Genomic DNA, 12,334 nt, shown 5'->3' on the forward strand with positions numbered 1-12,334 from the left:
TGGCTAATTTCCTAGTCTGATATAAGGGTTGTTTTTTACTGTTTAATGTATCACTGTTTGATATTCGTTCTTATATTTAATATTTTTGTTATTCTAAGTATTTTTCGATTTATGAGTTAATTATATGAATATTGTATATCGATTGATCTGACAATTTAATTCGATATATGATTTTCTACTGCTAACCATGAATTCAGTGATCTGTAATTGTCATAAATGATTGGTACATGAGTGGAATAAATTAGATGTGTTGTGCTATCATAATATATTTAATATAAATAAATCAACATAACTGAATTTATCAATTGCAGTTATCTCGGTTGTTAGATTTTAGGATTAACTGTTTTCATGAATATAAAAGCTATCTTTAATTAATATGGAACGCTATCGTGCCCAGTTGGTTATTGATAAGTTTTCACGGGATGCTGGGTTTGGTCAATTAATTTAGGAAAATACAATAATTTTAGCGGCTATCCCTATAATTCTAAGGTTAATTGCTTGGAACAACTTGAATAAATTATTTGTTAGCAGATGAACAATGATATAATTAAATAGTAGAACTCCCTTGAATCAGATGTTTTCTCATGTTAAATTCTTCATTTTATTCTAGTTGATTAATTATAATTTTAATTTATTGTTTTCCTTTATTTGATAAATTTATTTTAGTATTTTATTATATTCAGATCACAAAATCCCACCTTTTACTTATTTTTATTATCGAAAGAAATAAATATTCCGTTCTCTGTGGATTCGATCCTACTCATCATTGTACTCGCTATATTTGAAAGTAGGAAATTAAGTTGGTGGCTCAACGATAGCACACCAATCTGAAAGAAATGATAACTCCGATGTGCTGTTCCTGATATGAACCGGGACAAAGCTGCAATTCTGCCTGTTAGCTTTTGTACACCATCTCCAAAATAGCCTTCACCTTCTCCTGTTTGACTTCGATTCCCCTGGCGATTACTATTAAGCCTCGAAACTTGCCACTTTTGACTCCTCAAGTTCATTTTAATGGATCAACTTGACCACATACTTCCTGAGAGTTGAGAAAGTTTCTTCGAGATTTAAGATAAAGCTTGATTTCCCCTTAATTTGACCAAAATGTCATCAACATATAGCTCAACATTAGTTCCAGCTTGTTTCTCAAAATTTTTATCCATCAACCGTTGATAAGTGGCCTCTGCATACTTCAAACCTAATGGAATCACTGTATAACAAAATGTACCACCAGAGGTTATAAAACTGACCTTGTCTTGATCTTCCCAGGCCAAGGAGATTTGATGATATCTTTGGTAGGCATCCATAAAACATAGTAATTCATAACTCGAGGTGGAGTCGACTAGCTGATCGATCCTGAGCAAACGATAACAGTCTTTGGGATAGACTTTGTTCAAATCCATGAAATCCATGCACATTCTCCACTTTCCTGTGGTTTTTTGGACTAGAACCACATTTGATAGCCAAGTTGTAAATTTGACTTCTCGGACTTGGCTAGCTTTCAGAAGCTCCTCTACTTGCTCTGGTATTATCTTGTCTTTCTTTGTTCCGAAGTGCTTTTCTTTTGCACCACTGGTCGGGAACTTGGAGGATGTTCAGTTTATGCTCAACTACATAAGCTGGGATCCCAACTAACTCTGTAGGGGACCACACGAAGATATCTACATTGTAGGAGATTTTCCCAAACCTTCTCTTTCCAGGCTCTTTCAGCTGAGGGTAGGCCTGACCGGGGATGATTTTTTCTCAATTGTTTGTACTCGCTAGTGTCGTGGAAACATTCTCCGTGGAAAGTACATAACTTTAAAGCTGGCCTCGGGCCCTGGGGAGGTCGGTGAGAGCTGTTGCCTTCTCTTCAAAAGGGTGCAGTGCTTGGTCCTTTGGCCTTCTTAGAGGAGTATAATCGGAAAAACACCCCAAAGGATTCCCCTTCTGCACCCGCTCTTCTGTCTTTCTCGGTCTGTCACTTCTTTCTTTTCTGACAACCTCCTTCTTCTGTTTCTGAGCCTCTTCCATGTTGATAAAGAGCAATTTTTTGACCAGAGACCGGAAGAAGTCCCCTTCCTGGAGCCCCTGTGTGAACGCCGTAGTTTTGATCTCGGGGGCGCATGAAGGTACTTCCAATGCGGCTTTATTAAATTTGTGGATGTATGCCTTCAATGATTCATCCCTGTTCTGCTTGATCTCGAACAGACTAAAAACAGTCTTTCTTGTACCTTTTTCTATTGCTGAAGTGATTTAAAAAGACTCTTTTAAAGTCCTCAAAATTTTGTATACTCCGGGAATCTAACTTGTCAAACCATCGTTGGGTTGAATCCACCAATGTGGTTAAGAAAGTCTTGCACTTGATCTCATCACCCATAACAAAGTAACATGGCCATATTCTCAAAACGGGCCAAATGCTCTTCAGGGTCCGAATTTCCGTCATACTCCTTGATGTTTGCTGACTTATAGAAAGTTCTAAGGTCGTAACTAAAAGAAAATTCAAGAATATGGAATCGAGACATTAAAACTGACCGGGAAAATAGAAAACTAAGTTTTCGATCTGTGATGGACATAGTTAACTTGACTGTACCTAGTATAAAATAAGGTTCAACCTACATTGGAACTCGTAACGTTTTGTTTTTACAAATTAACTCATTCTTGTCAGGTTACCACAAGGAATAAGAATGATTTAAGAATATTTACAGCCAATTAACTCATTCCTTGTGCCTATAAGTGTCTAGTTCACTTAAAGTGAGCATAAAATTTAATAATGTTCAAAATAAGAGAATACACGAAGCAAGGATTACATACTCTTCCTCTAGGGGTCTCTACTCCTACTGACACTCCTACTCCAGCTTCTTACTGGACTACCCTTGTATCCCTTAACCAAAAGTTAATGGTGAAATCAAGCACACGCCCAAATAAACAATTACAGCTCATGGTTTTCAGCATTATCGAATTTACAAAGACATCAGAGAAATTTCAATTCACCATATTCTCTAACAGCAAGTAGTGAAGTTCATTTATTTTGTCATATGTTCCACTTTAAAATCCAAGCAAGTTTGCAAACATAAGCGAGAACTGAAAGGTGAAAATTTTAAATTTCAAGGTCAGTCAAAAAAAAAATTTAAGTCAAAAAACAAAATACCTGAGAAAGCATAGATTGAATAAAGACTTTACCCAGATATAAGTTCTAGTCCAAGAATTTCTAAACTCGGTATCATCGAGTTTCCAATCTGATTGATCAAATACTTCGGGTATTATAAAGGAAAAACAAAAAGTTGATTGTCATTCATGACCAAAATGTCAATTCTTTCTTCATTAAACTTCAAAATCATATATTTAAGAAGGAAAAAATTAATGATAAAAACAAATGTACGTAAATTAATGAAATATAAAAAACGAACATGAGCAAACAACTATATATAAAATTAAAAGAAGAAAATGTAACACCTTCAGAGTCGAGATAAAATTCAGCAGAATAGAAATTCCCTGCTTTTCTTTCTCATATGATCTTGAAATGTTACATAAGTAAATAACACAATAATTAAAAAGATAGGTGATAATCAACTGACCTTCAAATCTTGCCAAGAGGACGAAGAAGAAACACTACAACAAATGTCAACCATTTACTAACAGCATATTTCAAGTCCATATAATTAGTATAATCAACTAGGCCATAAGTTCCTGTTTGAATAGAAGGTTTCAGTGCCGAAAAAAAGTTCTGAAGTTGCTACTCATTCAGATAACAAATTTGCAAACATTGAACTTCATAAGGTCAATTTTTTGTTCCTCAAACCTCCACATCAAAGATCGAAGAAGGAAAAAATTAGTGCTAAAAAGGAAGTGTATGGCTTGTAATGATCAATAAAAAACACAAAAGCAAATAGTCGTACATCAAATTACAAAGCTGAAAATGCAAAACTTCGCCATCGTGATAAACTTCAGCAAAAACAGACATCCCCAGCTTTATTCATATGATCCTGAAATGTTACAAAAGTAAATAACACAGGAGCTACAAAGACCATAACTTACAGCTCACAAAACCAGGTGATAATCAACTGACCTTAAAATTCCTCCCCCATTGCACCCAGGATAACCACCACGACGATTACTTGACGACGGTACACCAAAAACACAAGTAAATCTACATCAAATGAATACCATTTACTTATAGCATATGACTCAAGTCCTCACATTAGTATGATAACCAAGTCACAAGTTCTTGTTTTAATAGAAGGTTTTCAGTGTGGAAAAGGTTCAGGAGTTGATCCTATTCAGACAACAAATGTGCAAAAGTTGACACTGTCATTCATGACCAAAATGTCATTTTTTTGTTCATTAAACTTCAAAATCATATATTTGAGAAGGAAAAAATTAACGATAAAAACAAATGTACGAGACATAATGATATATAAAAAAGGAACATGAGCAAACACAACTATATATAAAATTAAAAGAAGAAAATGTAACACCTTCAGAGTCGAGATAAAATTCAGCAGGACAGACATTCCCTGCTTTTCTTTCTCATATGATCCTGAAATGTTACACAAGTAAATAACACAATAACTAAAAAGATAGGTGATAATGAACTGACCTTCAAATCTTGCCAAGAGGACGAAGAAGAAACACTACAACAAATGTCTACCATTTACTTACAGCATATTTCAAGTCCATAAAATTAGTATAATCAACTAGGCCACAAGTTTCTGTTTGAATAGAAAGTTTCAGTGCCGAAAAAGAGTTCAGAAGTTGCTACTGATTCAGGCAACAAATTTGAAAACATTGAACTTCATCCATGACCAAAAGGTCAATTTTTTATTCCTCAAACCTCAATATCAAAGATCGAAGAAGGAAAAAATTAATGCTAAAAAGGAAGTGTATGGCTTGCAATGATCAATAAAAAAACACAAAAGCAAAGAACCATACATCAAACTACAAAGCTGAAAAAACTTCGCCATCGTGATACACTTCAGCAAAAACAGACATCCCTAGCTTTATTCATATGATCCTGAAATGTTACACAAGTAAATAACACAGGAGCTACAAAGACCATAACTTACAGCTCACAAAACCAGGTGATAATCAACTGACCTTAAAATTCCTCCCCCATTGCACCCAGGATAACCACCACGACGATTAATTGACGACGGTACACCAAAAACACAAGTAAATCTACATCAAATGAATACCATTTACTTATAGCATATGACTCAAGTCCTCACATTAGTATGATAACCAAGTCACAAGTTCTTGTTTTAATAGAAGGTTTTCAGTGTGGAAAAGGTTCAGGAGTTGATCCTATTCAGACAACAAATGTGCAAAAGTTGACACTGTCATTCATGACCAAAATGTCATTTTTTTGTTCATTAAACTTCAAAATCATATATTTGAGAAGGAAAAAATTAACGATAAAAACAAATGTACGAGACATAATGATATATAAAAAAAGAACATGAGCAAACACAACTATATATAAAATTAAAAGAAGAAAATGTAACACCTTCAGAGTCGAGATAAAATTCAGCAGGACAGACATTCCCTGCTTTTCTTTCTCATATGATCCTGAAATGTTACACAAGTAAATAACACAATAACTAAAAAGATAGGTGATAATGAACTGACCTTCAAATCTTGCCAAGAGGACGAAGAAGAAACACTACAACAAATGTCTACCATTTACTTACAGCATATTTCAAGTCCATAAAATTAGTATAATCAACTAGGCCACAAGTTCCTGTTTGAATAGAAAGTTTCAGTGCCGAAAAAGAGTTCAGAAGTTGCTACTGATTCAGGCAACAAATTTGAAAACATTGAACTTCATCCATGACCAAAAGGTCAATTTTTTGTTCCTCAAACCTCAATATCAAAGATCGAAGAAGGAAAAAATTAATGCTAAAAAGGAAGTGTATGGCTTGCAATGATCAATAAAAAAACACAAAAGCAAAGAACCATACATCAAACTACAAAGCTGAAAAAACTTCGCCATCGTGATACACTTCAGCAAAAACAGACATCCCCGGCTTTATTCATATGATCCTGAAATGTTACACAAGTAAATAACACAGGAGCTACAAAGACCATAACTTACAGCTCACAAAACCAGGTGATAATCAACTGACCTTAAAATTCCTCCCCCATTGCACCCAGGATAACCACCACGACGATTACTTGACGACGGTACACCAAAAACACAAGTAAATCTACATCAAATGAATACCATTTACTTATAGCATATGACTCAAGTCCTCACATTAGTATGATAACCAAGTCACAAGTTCTTGTTTTAATAGAAGGTTTTCAGTGTGGAAAAGGTTCAGGAGTTGATCCTATTCAGACAACAAATGTGCAAAAGTTGACACTGTCATTCATGACCAAAATGTCATTTTTTTGTTCATTAAACTTCAAAATCATATATTTGAGAAGGAAAAAACTAACGATAAAAACAAATGTACGAGACATAATGATATATAAAAAAAGAACATGAGCAAACACAACTATATATAAAATTAAAAGAAGAAAATGTAACACCTTCAGAGTCGAGATAAAATTCAGCAGGACAGACATTCCCTGCTTTTCTTTCTCATATGATCCTGAAATGTTACACAAGTAAATAACACAATAACTAAAAAGATAGGTGATAATGAACTGACCTTCAAATCTTGCCAAGAGGACGAAGAAGAAACACTACAACAAATGTCTACCATTTACTTACAGCATATTTCAAGTCCATAAATTAGTATAATCAACTAGGCCACAAGTTCCTGTTTGAATAGAAAGTTTCAGTGCCGAAAAAGAGTTCAGAAGTTGCTACTGATTCAGGCAACAAATTTGAAAACATTGAACTTCATCCATGACCAAAAGGTCAATTTTTTGTTCCTCAAACCTCAATATCAAAGATCGAAGAAGGAAAAAATTAATGCTAAAAAGGAAGTGTATGGCTTGCAATGATCAATAAAAAAACACAAAAGCAAAGAACCATACATCAAACTACAAAGCTGAAAAAACTTCGCCATCGTGATACACTTCAGCAAAAACAGACATCCCCGGCTTTATTCATATGATCCTGAAATGTTACAAAAGTAAATAACACAGGAGCTATAAAGACCATAACTTACAGCTCACAAAACCAGGTGATAATCAACTGACCTTAAAATTCCTCCCCCATTGCACCCAGGATAACCACCACGACGATTACTTGACGACGGTACACCAAAAACACAAGTAAATCTACATCAAATGAATACCATTTACTTATAGCATATGACTCAAGTCCTCACATTAGTATGATAACCAAGTCACAAGTTCTTGTTTTAATAGAAGGTTTTCAGTGTGGAAAAGGTTCAGGAGTTGATCCTATTCAGACAACAAATGTGCAAAAGTTGACACTGTCATTCATGACCAAAATGTCATTTTTTTGTTCATTAAACTTCAAAATCATATATTTGAGAAGGAAAAAATTAACGATAAAAACAAATGTACGAGACATAATGATATATAAAAAAAGAACATGAGCAAACACAACTATATATAAAATTAAAAGAAGAAAATGTAACACCTTCAGAGTCGAGATAAAATTCAGCAGGACAGACATTCCCTGCTTTTCTTTCTCATATGATCCTGAAATGTTACACAAGTAAATAACACAATAACTAAAAAGATAGGTGATAATGAACTGACCTTCAAATCTTGCCAAGAGGACGAAGAAGAAACACTACAACAAATGTCTACCATTTACTTACAGCATATTTCAAGTCCATATAATTAGTATAATCAACTAGGCCACAAGTTCCTGTTTGAATAGAAAGTTTCAGTGCCGAAAAAGAGTTCAGAAGTTGCTACTGATTCAGGCAACAAATTTGAAAACATTGAACTTCATCCATGACCAAAAGGTCAATTTTTTGTTCCTCAAACCTCAATATCAAAGATCGAAGAAGGAAAAAATTAATGCTAAAAAGGAAGTGTATGGCTTGCAATGATCAATAAAAAAACACAAAAGCAAAGAACCATACATCAAACTACAAAGCTGAAAAAACTTCGCCATCGTGATACACTTCAGCAAAAACAGACATCCCCGGCTTTATTCATATGATCCTGAAATGTTACAAAAGTAAATAACACAGGAGCTACAAAGACCATAACTTACAGCTCACAAAACCAGGTGATAATCAACTGACCTTAAAATTCCTCCCCCATTGCACCCAGGATAACCACCACGACGATTACTTGACGACGGTACACCAAAAACACAAGTAAATCTACATCAAATGAATACCATTTACTTATAGCATATGACTCAAGTCCTCACATTAGTATGATAACCAAGTCACAAGTTCTTGTTTTAATAGAAGGTTTTCAGTGTGGAAAAGGTTCAGGAGTTGATCCTATTCAGACAACAAATGTGCAAAAGTTGACACTGTCATTCATGACCAAAATGTCATTTTTTGTTCATTAAACTTCAAAATCATATATTTGAGAAGGAAAAAATTAACGATAAAAACAAATGTACGAGACATAATGATATATAAAAAAAGAACATGAGCAAACACAACTATATATAAATTAAAAGAAGAAAATGTAACACCTTCAGAGTCGAGATAAAATTCAGCAGGACAGACATTCCCTGCTTTTCTTTCTCATATGATCCTGAAATGTTACACAAGTAAATAACACAATAACTAAAAAGATAGGTGATAATGAACTGACCTTCAAATCTTGCCAAGAGGACGAAGAAGAAACACTACAACAAATGTCTACCATTTACTTACAGCATATTTCAAGTCCATATAATTAGTATAATCAACTAGGCCACAAGTTCCTGTTTGAATAGAAGTTTCAGTGCCGAAAAAAGAGTTCAGAAGTTGCTACTGATTCAGGCAACAAATTTGAAAACATTGAACTTCATCCATGACCAAAAGGTCAATTTTTTGTTCCTCAAACCTCAATATCAAAGATCGAAGAAGGAAAAAATTAATGCTAAAAAGGAAGTGTATGGCTTGCAATGATCAATAAAAAAACACAAAAGCAAAGAACCATACATCAAACTACAAAGCTGAAAAAAACTTCGCCATCGTGATACACTTCAGCAAAAACAGACATCCCCGGCTTTATTCATATGATCCTGAAATGTTACAAAAGTAAATAACACAGGAGCTACAAAGACCATAACTTACAGCTCACAAAACCAGGTGATAATCAACTGACCTTAAAATTCCTCCCCCATTGCACCCAGGATAACCACCACGACGATTACTTGACGACGGTACACCAAAAACACAAGTAAATCTACATCAAATGAATACCATTTACTTATAGCATATGACTCAAGTCCTCACATTAGTATGATAACCAAGTCACAAGTTCTTGTTTTAATAGAAGGTTTTCAGTGTGGAAAAGGTTCAGGAGTTGATCCTATTCAGACAACAAATGTGCAAAAGTTGACACTGTCATTCATGACCAAAATGTCATTTTTTGTTCATTAAACTTCAAAATCATATATTTGAGAAGGAAAAAATTAACGATAAAAACAAATGTACGAGACATAATGATATATAAAAAAAGAACATGAGCAAACACAACTATATATAAAATTAAAAGAAGAAAATGTAACACCTTCAGAGTCGAGATAAAATTCAGCAGGACAGACATTCCCTGCTTTTCTTTCTCATATGATCCTGAAATGTTACACAAGTAAATAACACAATAACTAAAAAGATAGGTGATAATGAACTGACCTTCAAATCTTGCCAAGAGGACGAAGAAGAAACACTACAACAAATGTCTACCATTTACTTACAGCATATTTCAAGTCCATATAATTAGTATAATCAACTAGGCCACAAGTTCCTGTTTGAATAGAAATTTTCAGTGGCGAAAAAAAGTTCAGAAGTTGCTACTGATTAAGACAACAAATTTGCAAACATTCAACTTCATCCATTACCAAAAGGTCAATTTTTTGTTCCTCAAACCTCCATATCAAAGATCGAAAAAGGAAAAAATTAATGCTAAAAAGGAAGTGTATGGCTAGTAATGATCAATAAAAAACTCAAAAGCAAAGAGCCATACATTAAATTACAAAGCTGAAAATGCAAAACTTCGTCATTGTGACAAACTTCAGCAAAAACAGACATTCCTAGCTTTATTCATATGATCCTGAAATGTTACACAAGTAAATAACACAGGAGCCACAAAGACTAAAACTTACAGCTTACAAAGCCAGGTGATAATCAATCGACCTTCAAATTCCTCCCCCATTGCACCAACGATAACCACAACGATGATTACTCGAAGACGGTACACCAAAAGCATAAGTAAATCTACATCAAATGAATACCATTTACTTATAGCATATGACTCAAGTCCTCACAATTAGTATGATAACCAGGCCACAAGTTCTTGTTTTAATAGAAGGTTTCCGTGTGGAAAAAATTCAGGAGTTGCTCCTATTCAGACAACAAATGTGCAAAATTTGATACTGTCATTCATGACCAAAATGTCAATTTTTTGTTCATTAAACTTCAAAATCATATATTTGAGAAGGAAAAAATTAACGATAAAAACAAATGTACGAGACATAATGATATATAAAAAAAGAACATGAGCAAACACAACTATATATAAAATTAAAAGAAGAAAATGTAACACCTTCAGAGTCGAGATAAAATTCAGCAGGACAGACATTCCCTGCTTTTCTTTCTCATATGATCCTGAAATGTTACACAAGTAAATAACACAATAACTAAAAAAATAGGTGATAATCAACTGACCTTCAAATCTTGCCAAGAGGACGAAGAAGAAACACTACAACAAATGTCTACCATTTACTTACAGCATATTTCAAGTCCATATAATTAGTATAATCAACTAGGCCACAAGTTCCTGTTTGAATAGAAAGTTTCAGTGCCGAAAAAGAGTTCAGAAGTTGCTACTGATTCAGGCAACAAATTTGAAAACATTGAACTTCATCCATGACCAAAAGGTCAATTTTTTGTTCCTCAAACCTCAATATCAAAGATCGAAGAAGGAAAAAATTAATGCTAAAAAGGAAGTGTATGGCTTGCAATGATCAATAAAAAAACACAAAAGCAAAGAACCATACATCAAACTACAAAGCTGAAAAAACTTCGCCATCGTGATACACTTCAGCAAAAACAGACATCCCCGGCTTTATTCATATGATCCTGAAATGTTACAAAAGTAAATAACACAGGAGCTACAAAGACCATAACTTACAGCTCACAAAGCCAGGTGATAATCAACTGACCTTAAAATTCCTCCCCCATTGCACCCAGGATAACCACCACGACGATTACTTGACGACGGTACACCAAAAACACAAGTAAATCCTACATCAAATGAATACCATTTACTTATAGCATATGACTCAAGTCCTCACATTAGTATGATAACCAAGTCACAAGTTCTTGTTTTAATAGAAGGTTTTCAGTGTGGAAAAGGTTCAGGAGTTGATCCTATTCAGACAACAAATGTGCAAAAGTTGACACTGTCATTCATGACCAAAATGTCATTTTTTTGTTCATTAAACTTCAAAATCATATATTTGAGAAGGAAAAAATTAACGATAAAAACAAATGTACGAGACATAATGATATATAAAAAAAGAACATGAGCAAACACAACTATATATAAAATTAAAAGAAGAAAATGTAACACCTTCAGAGTCGAGATAAAATTCAGCAGGACAGACATTCCCTGCTTTTCTTTCTCATATGATCCTGAAATGTTACACAAGTAAATAACACAATAACTAAAAAGATAGGTGATAATGAACTGACCTTCAAATCTTGCCAAGAGGACGAAGAAGAAACACTGCAACAAATGTCTACCATTTACTTACAGCATATTTCAAGTCCATATAATTAGTATAATCAACTAGGCCATAAGTTTCTGTTTGAATAGAAAGTTTCAGTGCCGAAAAAAAGTTCAGAAGTTGCAACTGATTCAGACAACAAATTTGCAAACATTGAACTTCATCAATGACCAAAAGGTCAATTTTTTGTTCCTCAAACTTCCGTATCAAAGATCTAAGAAGAAAAAAATTAATGCTAAAAAGGAAGTGTGTGGCTCCTATTCAGACAACAAATGTGCAAAAGTTGACATTGTCATTCACATCCAAAATGTCAATTTTTTGTTCATTAAACTTCGAAATCATATATTTGAGAAGGAAAAAATAATGATAAAAATAAATGTACGAGACTTAATGATATATAAATCACGAACATGAGCAAACAACTGTGTATAAATTAAAAGAAGAAAATGTAACACCTTCAGAGTCAAGATAAAATTCAGCAGAACAGACATTCATTGCTTTCTTTCTCATATGATCCTGAAA

General features: G+C 33.9%; 4 long non-coding RNA genes across 6 annotated transcripts; all 4 read right to left on the reverse strand.

Annotated features, from left to right (window-relative positions):
• Positions 1–3,568: 3,568 nt before the first annotated feature.
• On the reverse strand, positions 3,569–5,099 carry LOC142521317 (uncharacterized). Its single transcript, XR_012814127.1, has 3 exons — positions 4,458–5,099; positions 4,049–4,129; positions 3,569–3,965 (listed from the first exon to the last, which is right to left on the reverse strand). It is a non-coding gene; the product is annotated as an uncharacterized LOC142521317 (long non-coding RNA).
• Positions 5,100–5,129: 30 nt separating this feature from the next.
• On the reverse strand, positions 5,130–6,667 carry LOC142521207 (uncharacterized). Of its 2 annotated transcripts, none has more exons than XR_012814100.1 (3): positions 6,105–6,667; positions 5,486–6,021; positions 5,130–5,157 (listed from the first exon to the last, which is right to left on the reverse strand). It is a non-coding gene; the product is annotated as an uncharacterized LOC142521207 (long non-coding RNA). The 2 variants fall into 2 exon arrangements; XR_012814099.1 differs by having other exon boundaries at positions 5,136–6,021; positions 6,105–6,185; positions 6,514–6,667.
• Positions 6,668–6,731: 64 nt separating this feature from the next.
• LOC142521140 (uncharacterized) lies at positions 6,732–8,717 on the reverse strand. 2 transcript variants are annotated; one of them, XR_012814081.1, is made up of 5 exons: positions 8,567–8,717; positions 8,160–8,240; positions 7,541–8,076; positions 7,132–7,212; positions 6,732–7,048 (listed from the first exon to the last, which is right to left on the reverse strand). It is a non-coding gene; the product is annotated as an uncharacterized LOC142521140 (long non-coding RNA). The 2 variants fall into 2 exon arrangements; XR_012814080.1 differs by having other exon boundaries at positions 7,132–8,076.
• Positions 8,718–8,836: 119 nt separating this feature from the next.
• On the reverse strand, positions 8,837–9,823 carry LOC142520054 (uncharacterized). The gene is made up of 3 exons (XR_012813888.1): positions 9,595–9,823; positions 9,187–9,267; positions 8,837–9,103 (listed from the first exon to the last, which is right to left on the reverse strand). It is a non-coding gene; the product is annotated as an uncharacterized LOC142520054 (long non-coding RNA).
• Positions 9,824–12,334: the final 2,511 nt, after the last annotated feature.

This window comes from Primulina tabacum, chromosome 12 (assembly GCF_025594145.1).
Source record: "Primulina tabacum isolate GXHZ01 chromosome 12, ASM2559414v2, whole genome shotgun sequence".
Taxonomy (NCBI): domain Eukaryota; kingdom Viridiplantae; phylum Streptophyta; class Magnoliopsida; order Lamiales; family Gesneriaceae; genus Primulina; species Primulina tabacum.